The sequence below is a fragment of the Talpa europaea genome (assembly GCF_964194135.1).
Source record: "Talpa europaea genome assembly, chromosome: 2".
Classification (NCBI taxonomy): domain Eukaryota; kingdom Metazoa; phylum Chordata; class Mammalia; order Eulipotyphla; family Talpidae; genus Talpa; species Talpa europaea.
The window spans coordinates 116724254-116742281 of NC_140068.1; the positions used below are offsets into that span (position 1 = coordinate 116724254).

Here is an 18028-nt window from a genome sequence, read left to right on the forward strand (position 1 = left end):
TCAGGAGGGAGGGGCTGGAGGGGGGCACGGGAGCACAAGAGAAGCCAGCCTGGCCCGAAGGGATCTCTGACCATTTTCCATTGCGGTGACAGAACTCTTTAGGTCTGTAAGGATGGAGAAGTCTAAAGCGCCATGCTCGGCCCGTGGGAGCCATTGTCCAATTGGTATTGAGGCCACGCAGCGCTGCAGTAAAAGATGAGACGCTTAGGGCACATATCTGGCCTAAGCCCCAGGGGACCGAGGTTTGAGAGAAGGCATCTGCCTCGAGGGTGATAGATAAGCTTCAGTCAGAAGTTGGCTCTCAGAGAGAATTTGATTCCTATATTGGTCACACACACACTTAAGTTCATACAGGCAAGCCAACCCCAGGTTCCCAAAGTAGCTCCGACTGAAGACAGCCACTGAGACTTGTCTTACCCGGGCCTTCCACCTAGGTGGATGTTCTCTGGCTGTGGAAGTCTCTAGGCTCGAGGACCTGCAGTGCAGATGGTCACGCAGGGTGTTGAGCTGATAGGCCGCTTGTGCCGCTGTCAGGGAGCAGGCCGTCAGGGAGCCTTCGAAATTCATCCTGGGGGTGCAGCCCCCATCCCCCTATGTGAGCGTGCTGCTGGGGCAGGGCAGCCACCTTGGGAGCTTTGGAACCGGATCCACCACAGCAGAGGAGGTCTGACCCCTCCTCCTTATGGTGGCAACTGAGTCGCCTTCAGGAAGACTCAGGTTGTCTGATGGCTTTGGAAAGCCTGAGGGTCCAAGCCACACCCTCGGCCCGCAACCACCTTGCAACCAGGCAGGCCACAGAGCGCCTTGCCCTCCGTGCCTGCTGTTGCTGTTCCCGCCAGCACAGGGCCACGGCAGTCCCTGTGCCCCAGGTGAAGCACCGAAGCCCGCCTGCAGCCCGTGGACCTGGGCCTGTTGTTCATAGTGTCACTTCTCCTTTTTCAGCCAGGGGACCTCAGTGTCGGCTGACCTGGGCAAGTCGGCTTCTCTGAGTTCTACCCAAGCTGGTCAGTAAAACTCGCCCCACAGACCTGCCTGCCCCCGCACCCCTACACTGATGCTTGCTCTTCTGCTTTTCCACACCAGGAAGGGCCCAGCCTCACCTACACGACCTGTGGTCCCCCAGCCTGCTGAGGCTCCCCTCTTAGACTTATAAGCCTGTGGCCACTAGCATCTGGCCTCCTGCCCTCCCTGCCTCCCCAGGGTCCATATGGGGAACTACTGTGCTTTCTGCCCACCCCAGGGGGCCCCCGGTGCTCCCTCCAGCCATCCTCTCAGCTCTGCCCTCCCGGGGCAAACAGTGGTATTCCCCTGTCTTTCTCCATCAGAAATGGTGGAGTCTCATGGGGCCCGAGGCCGCCTCCTCCTGACACTAAGGGTGACCCTGGGCTGGCGGGTTGAAAGACAGGGGAGCAGAGAGGAGGGAGCCGGAGGGGGCCGATCACATGTCTGGCACACGGGTGCACTGTCTCGTGTGTGTGAGAGGCCGGCGAGTGAGCAGGGAGAGGCTCCAGCTCCTGCTCCTGCATCCCCCCTCCCTGTCCCCCCTCCCCTCTCATCCAGAACCCCTGCCCACACCCTCCCCTGCTTCGTCTTCCCTCCCCACCTCACCCCCCAGCGCTGCAGCCCAGGCTGCACCTGCCTTCCCAGCTCTCCCCCTTCTCTGCCCTCCCCCGTTTTCTCTCTGCTTCTCTCCAGCTGCCAGCTGATCGGGTCAGGCAAGTCCATCCAACCTGAGAGGCCCAGGGCCCCCTTCGGCCTCTAACCAGACCCCTCCTCTTCCTGGGACACCTCTCTTCCCAGGCCTGCCTGGGTGACTGTTCTGTGACTTGGCCCCCAGCCCCCAAGCCTCCCCCTTCATCTGTGACTTTAGTCTGTTGTGGTGGTGAGCTGACACCCCAGGCGTGACCTCGGTGACTCTTGTGCCCCCTCGGTGGTATTGCTCCTGCCCTGCTCTATGCATGTCTATAAATACACGGGCACAAACACACGTGCAAGCGCGCATCTCTGGTGCTGGGAACCGCCGGCTGTGCTGTCCTTCTGAGTCTTGTGGCCCAACAACAAGCAAACACTATCACCCCAGCCACCCCCGCCAACACGTGCCACCTCCGACGAGCCTCCCTGCCATTCCCGGCCTGTGCACAGTCAGCCCCCCCAGCCACCTTCCTGCCCCTTCCCCGAGCATGGGGGTGCTGTCCCGGCAGCTGTGTGCTTCTGGCCACGACCAGTCCTGCTGTCTCTTGGCTGAGAATGAAACCCATTTCTGAACAATGGGGAGCAACGTGTTGTGTGCTGGCTGTGTTCTGTGGCGTTCAGGGGGAAGGGAAGGTTTAAGCATGGGGGCGCAGGGGTGCCTGGGAGGCACCAGTTTTTCCCAGGCTGCTCGGGAAAGCACCTGGACTTAGCTGGTCTTCATCTGAACCCTGCTGTGGCCACCAGGGGTAGAGTGCCAGCCTGGAGGACTCATGGGGCCTGGGTGGGAGCCCCAGAAGAACAGGGTGAGAGGAGAAATGCCTAGGCTGGAAGCCAGTACTCTGGCCCTCCCGGGGCGGCACGCAGCCCACATGCCCCACAGGTCAGAGAGCTGAGGGGGATTAGATGCCCTGACAGGCAGCGCCAATGCGCACCTTGCACCCCGAAGCCTGCCCTCTGCTGGCAGGACCCACACCCAGCGCAGCGCCTGAGCCCAGAACCCAGGGCCCGACCACGTGGTGAGTTCGGTTTATTCAGAAACAAAAGTGAAACACCAGGAACCACTCCCTGGCCTTGCCTCCTTCCTCTGTCCTGGGCGATCTATAAATAAGTTTCCTCGATGTCAACTGATTCATAGAAACCTCCTCTCCCAGGGGCCACCGCAGCCTCCGCTGTGATACAGGGGCCGTCTCAGCCCCATGTACACATGTCCCAGCACAGTATGTACACCGCGGGGTGCCCGCGCGACTTCCGCCTGGCCTCCACCAGGCACCCCGGCCCGGCTTCTGGCCAAGCCCAGTTTTCCACAGGGTTGGGGGAGTGTGTACCCCCAAATTGCCTCAGTAAGCCATGCATCCCTTCTATGGGGACTTTCTGTAAAAGAAGCAGTGAAGGCCACCTCTCTGCAAATCCGGGGTGGCCCCAAGATAATCAGGCACAGAGGCCCACGGGACTTTTGCAAAGACAGCAAGTGGAGGCCACCCCCTTGTGGACTGCGGTGGCCTCATACCTGTGGGACATTCGAGAGGAGCGACGGGGGAGGCCACCCCTTTGCGGATTGGGGTGGCCTCATGCCTGCAGGACTTTTGTGAGGAGGGGGATGGGGGAGTTCTCCCCTTTGTGGATTGGGGTGGCCTCATACTTTTGTGAGGGGGCAAGGGGGAGACCACCCCTTTGTGCACTGGGGTGGCTTCAGGCCTGTGGATCTTTTGTGAGGGGCGGGACGGGAGAGGCCACTCCTCTGCAGATTGGGTGGCCTCATGCCCATGGGCCTTTTGTGAGGCGGGAAGGAGTAGGCCACCCCTTTGCACATTGGGGTGGCCTCATGCCCGTGGGACTTTTGTGAGGAGGACAGCAGAAGCCACCCCTTTGTGGATTGGGGTAGCCTCATGCCCGCAGGACTTGAGGGGTGATGGGGGAGGCCACCCCTTTGCAGATTGGGGTGGCCTCATGCCCGCGGGCCTTTTGTGAGTGGGACAGGTTAACCTCAAGCTGCAAGACATGTGTAGTGAGCAGAGCCCCCCCTTAACAGGTGGGTTCCCACAAAATAATCGGGCACACAGTCCCATGGGGACTTTTGCTAGGTAGTAGGAGAGGCCTCCCCTTTGCAGATAGGGATCACCTCCAGAATAATTGGGTGCAACAAAAAGTAAAAATAAAAAAAATAAAGAAAAATCAAAACAATTATTGGGTCCAACAAAAAATTAAAAACAAACAAAACAAAAAAAAAAAAACAAAAACAAAATTGGGTGCAAAGGCCCATGGGGAAATTTCAAAAGGGAGCAGGGGAGGCCACCCCTTTGTGGATCTGGGTGGTCTCAAATAAACCACTGCTATCTCTGTGGCTACACTCTAGACAGGTGTTGGTGCCCACCTGCCCCAGCTGGTATCTCTGTCTGCACTTAGCCCCCGTGCTGGGCTTTCAAAGTGCTGCCCCGCTCGACATGGTTGGGGTGAGGTGGGGGGCACGTGGCCCAAAATTGCCTAATATAACCTAGGCCCTCTGCAAGAAGGACTGGTAAGGATTCAATTGGTCATTCAAGGAGCCCCTATATTGTAGAACGGAGCCCCTAAATAACTAGCTGGATATTTCTAGCTCCTTGCCTCTGGAAGTATGATTAGTCCAGAGTTAAATGAAGACACAGCCCTAACCTCAGAGGCTAGGGTCTGCACCTATTTCACCCTATTAGATAGGGGAGTTGTTGTACCCCTTTTTTAAGCCGAGGGATGAAAGGACGACTGGGAAGGAGAGCCAAAGGATGGGGGGGAAAGCCTGGGGAACAGGGATGGGTTGGTGAGGGCCAGGTGGGGGCAGAGCCTCCGGCCCCATGCCGGTGGCCTAGACCACCATTATCTTCACCTCGTTGTCGTCAGCCTGGTAGAAGAAGGGAAGGCATGGGCTGTTTCCAATTGTGACGCCTTCCTGGGAGTTCTGATTTCTTGAAGCAGCTGAACGACCTGCTGCGCAGAGGCGTTCTCGAGGGGAGTCAGGCCCAGCTGGGCCTCACCCGGGGTCGGCTGCACATCATGGACAAGGCTCACCTTACTTGGTTCTTTAGAGAGAGTAAGGGCATGAGCAGGGCACAGCGCAGGTTTTCTGATCCCATGCAGACCGGGTAAAGGAGGAGTCAGAGTCCTCAGTGGTTTTGCAGGTTTGTTATTGGGGTTCACCAGGCATATGGCAGGCAGGGGTGCTGGCTGGGGGGTTGGGAGGCTGGCAGGCCTCCGGCCCCCAGCAAATCTTCACTTTATCTGGGCTCCCTGGTGATCTCGGCTTCTCTTCCGGCTTCAGCTTCGGCTTCTACTGCTGCTGCTGGCGTCCCCGTGACACCGCCCTTAAAAGCACAGTCTTAGCTCAGCTGAATCCCATCTACCTATTCCCACACCCTACTCCAGGTGCCCGCCATCAGGCATGCATTCAGGACAAGGATCCATCATCTATCCTGATGGCGGAAGGGCAGAAAAGCCTGTTATTTTCTTTACCCTACAGAGAGACAGAGACAGGATGCTGTGTGCCTGGCGGAGTGTGCTCTTCCTGAACAGCCCCCCGTTAGGGGCTTTCCTCACCTTGGACGTTGGCGGTGCCAAGCTTCTTGGGGACTAGGCATGCGCTAGTGGGCTCAGCAGCAGGGTTCTGGGCAGGTGCTCAGGGCTTCGCCCACCATTCGTTGTGCACCTCCACCAGCCACAAAACCAGCTCTTGCAGCGCTAACAGCTTCACCTGGAAGCAGAGATGCTCAGAAGCCCGCCCTGCCCCAGCCGCACCACCATGGAGCCAGAGCTCTGACTACCTTCATCTCCTCTTTGTCCTGGGCCAGCTGGCTTATGGACTCCTCCTTCTCTTGGTGCTCCTCCCTCATCACTGCTCTCTGGTTCTGGTAGAGAGCGATGTATTCTCCTAGGGGGAGGGCGCGCAGACAGCTCAGCTGCTGGGGTCTCCCCAGCCTCTGCATAGCACCCCAGCTGCAGGGCACAAGCCTCCCCGCTCACCGATGGTGTCAGTCTCTCCAGACATCTGGATACATCGATGCTCCAGCTCCTCCATCCAGTCCTGTAAGCCCACTTTCTCCTGCATGAGCTCGATAAATTGGCCCTCGGCCAGACAGCACTGCTGAGCCCTCCTAGCCCTCCGCCCTAGCCCTCCGGACAACCACACTGTAGGGAAAGATAAAACTATCAGGCTTTTCTGCCCTCCTGCCTTTAGGATAGATGAGGGAACCCTGTGGTCTGAATGCAAGCCTGATGCAGGCACCTGGAGTAGGGTGTGGGCATATGTAGATGGCATTCACCTGGGCTAAGACCGGGCTTTTAAGGGTGGCATTCACAGCAAAAGCAGAGAAACGTAAGCAGAACCGAGAGAGCAAAGCAGCAGAGACCACCAGAGAACGCCAGAGAGCCCAGAAAGAGTGAAGACTTGCTGGGGGCTGGGAGGCCTGCCAGCCTCCTGACCCCCTAGCACCCCTACCTGCCATGTATCCCGTAAATCCCAATAAAAGCCTTCAAAAGCCACTGAGGCTTCTAGGACACTCTTCTCCTGTACCCAGTCTGCTGGATCAGAAAACCTGCCCCGTGTCCATTCCTTCCTCTCTTACAATTGGTGTAAGTCAGCAAGATGATCCATGTAGACCGGTATGGAGCCCTCCGAAGACCGGGAGGGACTGAGGAGCAGCAGACAGTGTTTGCCTGTGACAGCGCTGGACGTGTCATGGCGGGACAGGGGAAGGGCAAAGTCCGGGAGCTGCGGGATGAGACCTCGCCTGGAGGAGGAGATGCCCGAGAGGACCAGCCAACAATCCCCGCCTAGGCAGCAAGAATCGTCGGGGGAGAAAGGACCACGACTCAGAGCTCCCCAGTGTGGACAAAGGGAAAAGCCGATGAACTTGGACTAATGGACTAACAATCCCGCCAGAAGGGGGAGGACCTTGGCAAGTTTGATATGTTTTGGGACCCTGAGGAAGGATGGGATTGTCCACCCCCAGAGATGGGAGTCTGGGGGTGTCAGTGGGCCTTGGTGGCCAAAGGCAGCCGGTGTACTGCCCAGCAGCTAAGCAGAGGAGAAAAGCCAACTGAGAAGGCAAAAGCTGGTGCTAAGTTCGCGAAGCCCTGAGCGGCTGTTAACCACTACGTAAGCTAAAGGCCAGTGAGTCTTTTAAAATCACCTGTGGGTGATGCCCTGCTCATAGTTGAGTGAGGGGGAGGAGCTGAGGAGCCCATCTTTGGGGGATGGGTAGGGAACGTGGCTTGTTGTGGAGCCCACAGCCAAAGAGGGGACCCAAGAGAGGCCGCATGTGGACTTGTATCCACGGATCCCCGACCCATGTGCTTGTGCAGTGGGTTGGCCTGAGTGCAGGGGCCTGAATGTTGGAGCGTTGGAGCGACCACAGATAGAAAACCCTGAGGGATGGGCGATTACCCCCAAAGAGTACAGAATCGCCAACCCAAGAGTGAGTGCATCCTGGGAGTGGATGCGGTGTGCGGCTTGTGGCCGAGACTGCAGCCGGAGGGGGCCGGGAGGCCTGATGGCTCCCGGCGTGTGACAGCTGATGCCTGAGTGGTTCCCTCCCTTGCATGAGCAGTGCCTTCGGCAGCGGAAGTGGTGGATCATCTACTGGTGCCAATAATTGTCTTTTGCCACTAGGTTGATGCCCTGCCTGGACTTATTTGTGTTCTGTTATATTTCATTGTGATATATTTCATTTGCTTTTGTGGGCCATGGCTGCAGTGTTCATATTCGTCAAGAGAAACGTGTATCACTTGTATAGACTGTCTGGCAGAAAACCCTGAGGGGGTGGATTGTAGGGTAAGGTAAAAGTATCAGGCTTTTCTGCTCTCCCGCCCATAGGATGGATGATGGAACCCTGTGGTCCCGAATGCATGCCTGATGCGGGCACCTGGAGTAGGGTGTGGGCATAGGTAGATGGGATTCCCCTGGGCTAAGATGGGCTTTTAAGGGTGGCATCATGGGGATGCCAGCAGAAGCAGAGAAGCAGAAGCAGAACCCAGAGAGCAGAGCAGCAGGGACCACCAGAGAACGCCAGAGAGCCCAGAAAGAGTGAAGACTTGCTGCGGGCTGGGAGGCCTGTCAGCCTCCTGGCCCCCTAGCACCCCTACCTGCCATGTATCTGGTAAATCCCAATAAAGTCTGCAAAATTCACTGAGGCTTCCAGGACTCACTTCTCCTGTACCTGGTCTGCTGGATCAGAAAACCTGCCCTGTGGCCATTCCTTCCTGCCTTGCACACACTCACCTGCAGTTTCTTCTTCTCACCAGGCTCCCTGAAGGGCCTGGTGGGTCTCCCCAGGCACACTTTCCCCCCGGGGGCTGGGGCCTCTATCTTCTCAGGCTCCTGGTCCCATGGGGCTACCTGCTGAGCCTGGAGCCAGCAGAGCAGCTTTTGCTCCTTTAGCTGTCTGTGTAGCCGCGCCTGTTCTTCCTCAGCACTGGCCAAGGCCAAGTTACAAAATGCCACCTGTGGGCCAGAGGTGCAGGGTGCCCCTGTGGGCCCGGCAGGAGGTTGGGAGGCACACCTCTCAGGGCCTCCGTGGGCACACCTGAGATTCGAGGATGGTGTTGGTGTCTACCCACTGGCTCCCAGCAGAGGTGGGTGAAAGCTTAATCAAAGGGAGGGAAACCAAGAAGAAGGGTGTGCTGGTGGGAGGGGGAAGGTGGGGCAGGGAAGGGGCCCCAGGACCAAGCTCACCATGGCCTCGCAGCTGTCTAGATTGTCCGGGATGCTTAGTTTTGTCAGGGGACCCTTGTCCTCCTCTTCCTCCTCCTCTTCACCGTTCAGTCCATTTACTGTTGGGGGGGCCAGCCAGAGGGGCTCAGAGAACCCCTGGGTTCTGAAGCAGCCCTAAAAGCCAGCAAGATCTGCCCCCTCCTCTCTGTGCAACCCCACGCCAGCAAGTCCCCAAAGGAGAAGGATCCAAGTTGTCCTAAGGGTGGCTTCCATCTCTTTGGAGTGCTCCTTTAGGGGTGTCGGAAACTGTTCACCAGACTGAGACTAGCACTGGAGACAACACTCCACCAGAGTGTTGATGCTGTGTTGCTGGGCACTGTCCCTTACTGTTCCCTCCCTCTGTATTTACTTAGTTCCAACAGGGAATCAGTTAGTTGGTGATTTTATTCTGGTCATGAGGGGGCAGAGAGACCTGTCCTTGCTGACCTTTGCTTTTTCCCAGTGGTTCTCAGCTGGCCTTAGGCTATTTGTAGGTCACCGTGGAGTCCTTGTCTTCCTCTGATGGCACCCGGAGCCGCTCGGTCACCTCTGTGGTGATTTCTTCACCGTTCTCCACAGTTCCCATTTGTGGGGTGCGGTGCCTGAAATAGTTCCTCTCTACTCAGTGTCCCACTTGATCTGTAGTTCGTTCTTGCAGTTTTTTTTTCCCCTCCTTTCCGTTGGTCGGAGAGAGCCTACTCAGTGGGTGGGGGAGGGTGGTGAAACTTTTCTCAGACGTGACCCAAGAACCCCAACGGTGAACCCAACCCCTCTCCAAAATATCACTCCTCACCAATGTCAACGTTATAAAAACAAGCAAAGTCAGAGAAACAGTCAGCAAGAGGCACATCGAGGAGAACTGGCTGTAACTGAGTGAGGCAATTTGGATTATGGAACATAAAATGTGCATTAGGAAAAACTGATGAAATTAAGCACGGAGTTTGGTAACTGTGTCAACATTGCTTCATTAGCTGTGAAAAAAAAAGACAACTGTATTCATGTAAGATGTTAACAAAGTGGAAATGGTGTGGGATTAATAAGAACTGTACTATCTTTGCAACTTTTCTGTAAATTTAACAGTATTCATTCAATGTTATGTTTTTTTTTTTTTTAAGTCCTCAATACTAAAAAGGTTGTAAAAGGAAAAAATGATCTACTTTCCTGTTTCCCAAGGTTTTGTTATCCAGAGGCTGGAGAGAGGGGTCCTGGGGAGAAAAGCTGGAAACCTCACACCCAGGGCATTCCCCCGAGTCTCCTCTCCTCTGAGCCCTGCTTCTCTGACTCCTCACAGAGCATCTCACCACCAGGACGCCGCCCTCCAGGACCCCCAACTCTGCCCATCTCAGAACCGGCCCTGTCCGGGCAGCTCCACCAGAATCCGAAACATTCCACCAGAATCGGGAAACAGTCAAACAACCCTTTTTATACCAGGGCTGCCCTGTAACAGTTTGGCGCAGTAAAGAAAAGGGGAGCCAAGCTAAACTTCCTCAAAGGAAGGGACAATTCATTGCGCCCCCAGGCAAGCGTCATACCCAAGATGGGTGTCCCTGAAATCGTGCCCGTTGTGGGGGGAGATGTCATTTCATAGGGTGAGGAGAGGTTAGGCAGGAAAACTGGGTTGGCAGGGGGGGAAACAGGCTTAGGGGGAACAAAGTTGTTTTTTCGTGGAGCCGAGTTGTTTTCTCCTGCTTATGGCTTTAGTTTCGGTTTGATGGAATCAGGGGTACTGGTGTCAGGGCCATCTTGTTGTTTGTATGTGGGCTTCCCCATTCCTGGCCCCTGCATCGACCTTTCATACCAGCCTTTTGTTGAAAAGGGGCAATGGTTCTCTCTTTGGCTACTTCCTGCTGGACAGGGGCAAAGACCAGGGTGGGCGCTCAGGCCTGGTTATGAGACAGTTTTGCAGCGCGAGGATATGGGTGGAGAAGGAGTTGGTTAAAGGTGGTATGGGACAATTCTTGGATCCAGTGTTGGATGAAATGGACTAAGCATGGGGCAAAAAGAAAAAATGAGGAGATTAGGATAAGAAGCCCTGTGAGTGGTAATACCTGGTCCGAGGCTGTGCTGATCTGGAATTGCTGGGCATAGACAGAAGAACTGGAAGTGGCTTGAAGAGATGGGATTAGAAACAGAGGAAGGAGAGGGGCCTCCCCGGTGGCGCAGCGGTTGACGGTTGAGCGCTGGGTTGTGAAGCTGCCCACAGCCTCTACAGCACCGGTTCAATCCCTGGCCTCAAGGCGAGGGTCCCACATGGCGGGCAGACCTCTCCTGCCGCCCACTGCTCCCCTCAGCAGTGTGCTTCGTCAAGTCTGCCTGTTCTGCTCTTCGCTTTGTCTCTGGTGAGTTCTCTCACCCTCTTGTGTTTCTGACTGTACCCAGTGCTTGCATAAATAAATCTTTAAAGAAAAAAAAAAAAAACAGAGGAAGGAGAATCAGAGGGCCTCTACTCTATAGGCTGAGTGGGATGTGGACCAGGGATGCATTGATGCAAACCCGAGTTGTGCCCATGTGCTTGTATACATACTGCTTGTCCACAGGGACCACTTTGACCCTGGACAGCTGATGCCTTGACAGCCATTGGTGTAGTCAGGATGATCGTGTGTGGACCCATCCACTTTGGCGGAAGTGGTTTTGGAGAGATGGCTTTCAGAAGAACCTGGTCTCCAGGGCACAGCAGGTTGACAGGTGCATCAGGGGACAGAGGCACAGGTTGTGGCAGACAAAGGTCTGCGTGTTCTTGGAGCAGCTGTCTGAGCAAAGAGAAGTATGGAAAATATCCAGCCAACAGTGTAGGTTGGACGCGGAGCTCATGGTTAGTAAGAAGAGGTCTGCCACACATCCGTTCAAGGGGGCTCAGGAACAAGGGGCCATGGGGAGTGGCTCGGGGGTGCACTAAAGCCAGTGGGTGCAGCTCCACCCAGGATTTGTGGGCTCTGTGGAGAGTTTGTCTAGGTGGTCTCTGGTCAGACCATTTACCCGTTCTACCTTACCAGAGGATTGCAGTTGGGAGGGAATGTGTAGTTCCCAGGTGATGCCCAGGGAGGAGACCTGTGGAGTAATCTTTGAGATAAAGGCAGGTCCACTGTCCGAATGGTGATGGTGTCCCCCGTAGTAAGAAGAGGGTGTTACCTGCGTTAGGGAGTGGAACACCCGTGAAGCCTGGCAGGATGGAGAGTCGAGGATTGGGAGAGGGAGATGAGAGGGTCTTTGACAAAGAGAGTAGAAATCTAACAGACAAGAGGGTGATGGAGGGGAGAGAGCCTGATGAGTGAGCAGGTCCTGTGGAGAACTAACATTTACAGGTTGGCCCAGTGTGGGTTTTAAGGCCTTAGGTCTAGCGAGACGAGAAGCTGTCGCAAGTGCACGCAGGCAGGGCTGCCATCCTCTTACAGTGGGATCCATTTGTTTAGAGAAATAAGCAACTGCTCGCTGGAGTGGTGTAGGTTGGCCCAGAACCCCTAGAGCAACGCCCTGTTCCTCATCTGTCAATAACAGGAATGGCTTTCCCGGGTCTGGGAGTGCGAAGGCTCATCTCAGAGAGCTTTTCCTGGATAAAGCAGAGAAAATGGGGTGTAGAAACAAATAAAAGCATGATCATGATCACCAGGCCTACTATGGGAAGGATCCATGGCAGTAAGGGAGAGTTGGTCCAAGTTTGGATGTCCTGGCCCCAGCTTCAGCTGACAAAAGGTCAGTCAGAGGGGGCTTTGCTTGTCAGATGAGCAAGCCCAGGAATGTGTTGGAGGAGGGGGAGACACCTGAGTACACACGATTTCTCACCAAAACCTCCCTCTCAGACCTTCAACACTTTCTTTTGCTTGCTTTCATTCTAATGCCATTTCATTTTACCCATCTGGCTTTACATAATCTTAAGGCCCTTCAGAATATCCCTCTTCCATACATTTCTTTTTTCAAACACACATACCTCACCTCACTTGCATTTACCAGACTTAGCAAAACCTTAGTTTTAGAAGGGAATTGAACACCATCTAAACAATGATGAAAAAACACCAATTTAAGGTAGACAGCCCCTGTAGTTTTTCATTCCTGTACCCAGTGATTTAATTGGCAGGGAATGGTGTCCAAAGCCTGCATCTGTTGGGCATATTAATGTTTCCAATTTGGCTAAGGTCACCCTGCAGGGTTTGAATCCAGGGAGGAGGAAGGGTGGGTAGCCCTCTGGAGAGGATGTTTAAAAGGAGAAATTCCAACTGGACTGACACTGTGTAAGAATCCCAAGTTGCAAAATCCCTTCTGCACGTACTCCATGACGAGCTGCAGCTTCAGCCCAGGGGACACTGGACACCTAGGTGTGCTCACTGCGGGACTGAGACTGATCATAGCCTAGGCTTCGTGGAGCAGGAAGATGTGCGGATTTTCCAGCTGAGCAGGTCATGGTGGATTAGGGCTGCTCTGTGAATAACCTCTGCCCACCTTGGAGAGTCCCGTTTGGATTCTAATATACTGGTCCCAGAGTCTTTCTTAAGGGGAGCTAGAGAGCCTATCTATGTGCTCCTTGCAATCTGCACGATTTACCACCCAGGCCCAAGCCTTTGCAAGAGCTCCTGCATCCTCTGCACCATCTGTGTGCCCAGGGGTGAGCAGCAGGTCTCTCCCACCAAGGGGGCAGTACCTAAGATGGGGGAGAGAGGCCTAGGGTTCTTCGCCTGTGGCCCTGGGACCTCTGGAGGCTCTGCCCACACAGCCCCACACCCCTCTCCTGGTCCTGTACCTGCTCAACTCTCCCCAACCCCTTCACACGCCAACCCTCACCCGCTCTGCTCCTCTCCAGATGCTTCACCAGTTTCGTTGCCTGCCTGGTCCTTCACCTGCTCTGCCCCAGGGACATCAGTGCTGCCCAGACTTCTGTGCTGCAGTCCTGTGAGTCTCATGCTGCTCTTGGCCCCTCTGACTGGGCCCAGCCCCGGAGCCTCTCCAGAGCCTCAACCTTCCCTGGTGTACTCCTGTTCACCATGGCCACTGAGTGCTTGTACTTTGGGGGTGGGGGGTCTTCTGCCAGGTATGGTGCTATTTTTAATCTTTGTTGCTCTCCAGTTCCAATGCTGCACAGCAGCAACAAAATTCTAGGATAATTTCTAATACTCTATCTCTGGCCCTGATGATTGCTGAAGGGGCCACTGCACTGGAAGTCCAGTCACATATTGGGGGACGTCTTAGGGTGGTGCTGGAGGGCTGGGGAGCTGGACTGATCCTGTTGGCCCTGCTTTCCTGGTCCCTCTCCAGCTGGGGGCCTGTCTCAGTGGTGCTGCCGTGCTCCCCAGTGTTCTCTAGCAGGAGGACTGACACCGCGGTGCTCCTGTGCTCCCCAGGGTCCTCCTGCTGGGGTCTAGCCACAGAGGTGCTGGTGTCCCCCCAGGCATCCTCCAGCTCTGGGCCTAGCGCAGAGGGACTGCCCTTTGGGGTGTCCTCTAGCAGGGGGCTTGGACCTGCAGCAGTGGTGTGCTGCTGCGCATCCTCCAGCTCAGGGACCTGGTGGAGTTGACCCTGTTGTCCGGGGTGGCATCCTTTCCCCTCTTTTGGATTTCCTGCTTTCCCAGGATTCCTGGCCTTGGGGCATTCCCCAAAACCTCAGGCTGAGGGAGTGGGGTGGGTATCCTTTCCAATCTTCTGCACTGGGTGCTTTCCCAGGATACCCGGCCTTGGGGTATTCCCCGAAACCTCAGGTGCCGGCGGGGTGGGTGTGGGTGGGGAGTCCTTGTAATCAGGGTAACCGGGATCCCGGAAGGTGACGCGCTTCGGCACCTGGAAGGTAACGCGCCTGGGCCGCTCCTCGCCCTCCTCCTCATAGTCCTCCTCCCCCGCCTGCTTCCTGGAGCGGAGGATCAGGTAGGTGGCCATGACCTCGCGGTACTTGTTAGTGTCAATGGCCTCCCGAATTTCCTGCCTCTGGTAGCCCAGGCGCTCCATACCTTTGGTTATGGCCAGGTCCTGGGGCAGAGCGACGGCTCGCTGAAGGGCAGGAGTCCCCTGCTCGTTTCTGCTACCCAGGCGTGCTGCTGGATGCTCTCCAGGGTGCTGCGCTTCCAGGGGTCCCGAGCCAGCATTTTGGCCAGCAGGTCCCCGCCCTGGACCATGAAGTAGGTGGTCTGGTGGACGTTCCCACCCAGGACGCACTCCCTGATTGCCCTGAGGCTGGGCCCCCTGAAGAGCAGTGTGCCGGTCACCATTTCGTAGGGCATAATGCCCAGGCTCCACACGTCCACCTTGGGGCCGTTGTACTGCTGGCCAAGGTAGACCTTGGGGGCCCTGTATTCTGGGCGACAGCAGCACGTGCTCAGCGCCTGGGGGAAGCCTTGGACACTGAGCCCGAAGAGGTAAAGGACCTATAGAAAGAAAACTATAACACACTATTAAAAGAAATAGAAGAAGACACAAATAAATGGAAAGACATCCCCTGCTCATGGATTGGTAGAATAAACATTATTAAATGGCCATCCTACCAAAAGCAATATACAGATTCAATGCTATTCCAATCAAAATCTCAATGTCATTCTTCAAAGAACTAGAACAATTATTGATGAAATTCATATGGAATTACAAAAAACTCCGAATAGCCAAGCTCTCCTGAAAAAAAAAAGAAGGGAATGGAGGCATCACACTCCCAGACTTCAAACTCTACTACAAAGCCATAATCATCAAAACTGCATGGTATTGGAAGAAGAACAGACACACAGACCAATGGAATCGAATAGAAAATCCAGAAATAAACCCACAGATTTATGTCAACTAATCTTTGACAAAGGAGCAAAGACTATGCATTGGAGCAAAGAAAGTTTGTTCAATAAATGGTGCTGGGAAAACTGGGTTGCCACATGCAAAAGAATGAAGCTTGACCACTACCTCACACCATACACAAAAATCAACTCAAAATGGATTAAAGAACTAGACATAAGACCTGAAACCATAAAATACATAGAAGGAAATATAGGCGAAACACTACATGATTTGCACATCAAAGACATCTTTACAAACACATCACCCAAAGCCATGATAGTGAAGGCAAAGATAAACAGCTGGGACTACATCAAATTAAAGAGCTTCTGCACAGCAAAAGAGACAATAACAAAAACAAAGAGAAACCCCACCAACTGGGAGAACATTTTTTTTTATTTTTATTTTTTTTTTAATTTTGTTTTTTATTTATTTTTTTAATAATAAATTTTATTGTTATATTCCCCATACAATTGCAGTCCCCCCATTCTGACCCCAATCCCTCCCCTCCCGCCCCGCCCCCCTAAAAGTGTCTCTGGTTCATAGTTTTTTGTTGATTTTGATTTTCACTTTCTTATAGTTATTCATTTTCCTGGTCCCTTATTTAAGTTTTCTAGATTCCTGCTATGAGTGAGACCATCCGGTATTTTTCTTTTTCTTTTTGGCTTATTTCGCTGAGCATGATCCCTTCCAGCGCCATCCATGTTGCGGGAGAACATTTTTTTACACAACACTAATGATAAAGAACTGATCACAAAAATCTGCAAAGAGCTGATGAGACTCAACAACAACAAAGAAAATAATCCAGTCAAAAATTGGGCAGAAGAGCTAAAAAGAAACTTCTCTGAAGAGGAAATGCAAATGGCCAACAGACATATGAAAAAATGTTCAACATCACTTGTCATCAGGGAAATGCAAATCAAAACTACCATGAGATACCATCTTACACCAGTGAGAATGGCACATATTAAAAAAACTAGCAACAACAAATATTGGCGAGGGTGTGGAGAAAAAGGAACTCTCTGCACTGCTGGTGGGAGTGCAAACTGGTCTAACCACTATGGAGAGCTGTGTGGAGATTTCTGGACCTACTAAACATAGAGCTTCCATATGATCCAGCAATTCCACTCCTAGGTATTTACCCAAAGGACACAGAAACATCAATTCCAAAGAACACCTGCACCCCTACGTTTATAGCAGCACTACTTACAATAGCTAAGCTTTGGAAACAGCCCAAATGCCCAAAAATAGATGACTGGATCAAGAAGATGTGGTACATATATACCATGGAATATTACTCAGCATTCAAAAAAGATAAACACATGCAGTTTGCAGCAACATGGATGGCGCTGGAAGGGATCATGCTCAGCGAAATAAGCCAGAAAGAAAAGCAAAACTACCGGATGGACTCACTCATAGCAGGAATCTAGAAAACTTAAATAAGGGACCAGGAAAATGAGTAACTATATGAAAGTAAAAATCAAAATCAACAAAAAACTTTGAACCAGAGACACTTTTTTGGGGGTGGGTGGCGGGAGGGGAGGGATTGGGGTCAGAATGGGGGGGGGTTTGCAATTGTTGGGGAATATAAAAATAAAATTTATTATTAAAAAAAATGAATAACTACTTTTTAAAACTAATGCACATGACCAAAGTTTTAAAAAAAAAATCAAAAAATCTGTTTGTATCACTATCTAATGCCTTAGGAGTATTAGTTATAAATGACAACTATATAAAGTCTAATAAAAAATTCCCAATTTTGAGATCAGGATTTAAGATTTTGGTAATCAAAAACTAGATCAAAACTTAATGGTTGAATTTGTAGCATTCAAGCCTTACAGTTTTCATGTTGAGTATCAATCTTTTATGTTGAAATGTCTCTATTTTCAAAAGGAAGCACACAGTATTCAGGAAAAAAAAAAGAGTAATTGACCTAGTCTACATCAAAAAAGATAAGTTTGCATTTTGATGGTTAGTCCTAAATCTCTTGATAAAATTCTTTTCCAGAAAAATCCCAGATTGACTTCTTTCTTTCCCCTTGTCCTAGCAAAATCTAGCCTCATGGGCAAGTTCCTTAGCAACACTGTGTTCCTCACAGGTATGTAGGAAATGTATATGATATTAAGTCTCTCTTATTTTTCTTGGTTTTCATCAATCTATCTAGTACTTGCCTAAGAAAGAAATTTGGTTTTTGGGATGTTAGAATTTGCAACTCTGAAATTAATTTAAAATTCCTGTCCTAAGAAAAACTAACAGCTACAATTGGTATCTCTCCCTTAAATTTTTTCTTTTATCACTATTTAAATGGTGGCCAAATTTCATATAAAACTAAGGTCTTATTAAGTTTAAGAATGAGAATGTTAAACAATATCACTTTCTCTAAATATTGTTGAGCTTGCAGGTTTATTTTTTTGCTTCTTATTATAAGAAAACTAAAATTTAATGACATCTCACCTAAACAAATTAAGACAGTTAAAATATGTGTTTCTGTATGAGATATCCAAGATAATAGGGTGGTCCCCAGGTAAAGGGGAAGTTCCAGGTTCCCTGCCCAACCCAAAGGAAGAGAGGGAAGGGAGCTGAGAAGGGAGAGAAGAAGCTGCAGTGGAGACTGAGAAGGAAAGAAGCAGGATGGAGCCAGAAGGAGACCTGGAGGAGGCACATGGAGCCGAGAGACACGTGCAGAAACTGCACTTGCCTTTTGGTCGTGGACTGGGTGACAACAGCATGGGCAAGAGACCGGTGGGGAGGTGACAATGGTGGTTTTTGTCTTGATTTTGATTTTGCTGTTTTCCTCCCACACTTGTCTGGTTGTTTCTGATCCTTTTCTGTGGGTCCCCACTGGAAGGCGCTTTAGACTTTGCAGAGGCTTTCAGGACTTGCTCTAGG

The 18028-nt window shown here is 52.4% G+C and overlaps 2 pseudogenes across 2 annotated transcripts in view; one reads left to right on the forward strand and one right to left on the reverse strand.

Moving 5' to 3' along the window:
- The window catches only part of LOC311188281 (HLA class I histocompatibility antigen, alpha chain G-like), a 678711-nt pseudogene that overhangs the window by 294339 nt on the left and 366344 nt on the right, over nucleotides 1-18028 (reverse strand). The gene's annotated exons all lie outside the window — the stretch shown is intronic.
- LOC311167651 (class I histocompatibility antigen, Gogo-C*0101/C*0102 alpha chain-like) overlaps nucleotides 1-18028 on the forward strand; it is an 88565-nt pseudogene that overhangs the window by 20486 nt on the left and 50051 nt on the right. The gene's annotated exons all lie outside the window — the stretch shown is intronic.